This window comes from Humulus lupulus, chromosome 2, assembly GCF_963169125.1.
Source record: "Humulus lupulus chromosome 2, drHumLupu1.1, whole genome shotgun sequence".
NCBI lineage: Eukaryota > Viridiplantae > Streptophyta > Magnoliopsida > Rosales > Cannabaceae > Humulus > Humulus lupulus.
The window spans coordinates 228,887,842-228,890,787 of record NC_084794.1 but is presented as its reverse complement, the minus strand read 5'-3'; positions in this window follow the sequence as shown (position 1 = coordinate 228,890,787).

Below are 2,946 nucleotides of genomic sequence, written 5' to 3'. Positions count from 1 at the left end.
CACCTATGTACCGTTGCAACTGCGTGTATGAGACCATTATGTTACGAATATAATGAATGAAACCACGTATTATAAGTAAAACTGTTAGCCTCTTCGTGTGTTATTTTTTCTTCAGTACCCGGGCATCAGCCAAAGTGTCCGCCGAAATAAATTTCACCAAACACTTGGGGGGCAGGACAGGGGGCGGTAACACAGCTAGCAAGGGAAGCCTGAAAAGGACCCTCTAATGGAGGGTCTTGGAGAGGACCCCTCGCCCTCCTAAAAAAGAGGCTCCTAAAAAAGACCCCCTGATAAGGGATCTTGAAAAGGGCCCTCAATTAGGAGGAGCCTAAAAACGACCCCCTATGCATTAGGAGGACCCGAGAAGGACCCCTTTTATCGGAGCCCTAGACAAAGCCCCTAAACATAGAAAGTAGTAAAAAGACCTTGCAAGGCCTCCCCTGAGTTTACGAGGATTAGCTACCCTCGTGAACGTCAAGGAGGCCAAAAGGCCTTACGAAAGAAAAATATATATATATGGTGACAACACTAATAAGTCTAGAGCGGCCACCAAGCCGCCTAGCCAAAAAGGGTCCCAAAAGAGACCCTTGCCGAAATAGTACTATGCAAAAGGACGAGAGGGACGCCTCTCGCAAAGAAATAATAAGCGCGCGCAAGAAAAACCTAAAAGGATAACTAAGACCCAAGGGGTCAAAATATCCTTACAGAAACCACTAAGAGGCACCAGAAGAGGTCCCAGTGAACCCTCTCGCATGGGATCCAAAGGACCTCCAGCCTGACAAATAAAAGAAGGGAACCAACCAAACCGCGTCATACAGGCATAAAAGGGCCTCAAATGCAATAGAACAAGAAATAAACAGCAACATTACATGTACTCATACATTAAAAAAAAAAAGGAGTTCTCAAGATAATACAAGGGTTACTAACAGAAAAGTAGCACTAGTAATGACGCTACATAATAAAAAACAAGAAAGGAGCGAGACTATTTCAAGGCCTCCTGTAGTGGGCACTCCACCAGGCCGCTCGGGCAACAGCTTGCTCGCCGAAAGAGGAGAAGTCAAAGTTGGGATCCTGCCTCCACACATTGTAAAGAGCCCGGTCTATAGACTTGCGCTCGATTATGACCCTCTCCGCCTCCAAGGAAGCGACCTTCTCCTGAGCCGACTGTAGTTCAGCCCTAAGGGCCTCAACTTCAGTCCCCATTTGGATAACCATCTCATGCGACCCGGATGCAGCGGCCTTGGCCCCCTTGAGCTCGCGCTCCAAGCATTTGGCCTTGCCCCTCAGCTCCTTGATCTTAGTCTTCAGCTTACCATTCCTCGAGTCCGACTTGGCATACTTAGTCTGGGCTTTTGACAATTGGACCTTAGTTGCGCTAAGCTCATTTTCGAGCTCCTGGACCTGGACTATGAGGCCGTCCCTTTCAGTGGTAGATGTGGAAAGGATGCCAGTCGAGTCAGCATGTCGAAGAGACACGATATAGACCTGCACAAGAAAACAAATGGCATCAACAATAAGTAACAAAAAGAAGAACGCAGGTGCATCTGTGCATAATGCTAATCAACACAAGGTGCAAAGCCTCACCCAGGCCGCGGCACGCCTTAGCATCTCCCCGAGGTCTGATTGAGTCACATTCCCCAGGCCCCTCTAGTCGGAGACAGGGAGACTCGCAGCTATTGGAACGAAACGCTGCCCATAAACTGAGGCCATCCTAGTCACCCAAGCCTCTGCCTCCACGCTAGGAATATCTGGTTGGACCGGAACAGACGACCCACTCGCCGAGGCAGGAGGAGGCACAGCAGAAGAGAAAAATTGAGATTCTGGTGCATCAGCAGGGAGCTCCGCGAGCCCGACGAAATCAGCATCCGGTACGCCGAGGTCATGAGGGGTCGGAGGGAAGGCATCGCCGCCATCATGGCCAGGGGGGGCGTAGCATCCTGCCGAGGCCTGTGGGTCCAGAGGGTGAAAGGTCGTGTCCTGGACGTGGGGGTCATGAGGAGGACATCCCCCTGGGGACAGGGGGGCATCCTCCATCTCCACCTCAACCGCATCCTCGTGCAGTGATGGCCCAGCCGACGTAGCCGCAACCTTCTTAGACCCGGTGATCGACCATAGGAACTTAGAGTTAGTGACCGGGGATAATTGGTGGCGGGTGAGATTTTCCACCGTAAAAAGGACCGTCGCCTTCTTCTGAGCGGAATCTGCAGCAATGAGTTTGCCTATGGCCTCCGCCTCAGACCCGATGACCGAAGGATCCGCAAAGTACCCTACAAGAACCACGTCAATGTCAATACAAGCGAGAGTGCAAAACAGTAAGTTCTAGTAAGAGAGAAGGAAGGATCAGGATACTTACTAGGATTAGCACGGAAGCTTTCACGAACCGAGAGAGGCCCCTCTACCCAAAAAAAATCTTGCTTCCATGGCCCGGTATTGGACACCGAGCCCTCTATTAAGGGGAGCTCACTGTTGGCCTTTTGCAAGTAGTAGAAGCCTTTACACCTGGGAAATGCTATAAGGTTATACAAAGTATGCACCTCCTGCGCCGTCGGGGCACGTTTCTCATTGTCCTTAAACCAGACGAAGAGGCAACTTAAGGTCAGCCAACTGTTGGGCGACAGTTGGAGAGGGGCCAAATCAAAATAATTGAGAACCGCCACGAAGAATGGATGCAGAGGAATGGTGCCACCCGCCTTCAGAATTTGTTCGCTCAAAGCCACAAAGCCGCGTTTAGGGCGGTCAGCCCGGCAAGTCTCTTGAGGAGCGTGCAGGGCATATTCCGGAGGAGCTCGGTAATGTTTCACGATTGCCTTCAATTTATTCGGAGACACGTGAGACACTAGGCTGGACGCCAATAGAGGGGTGTCGTCTTCTTCCTGGACGGACAACTGTCTGCGTGCCTTCGACATATCTGCAAAGTCAAAAGAAGCATGTGAGGAAGAGGCAGAG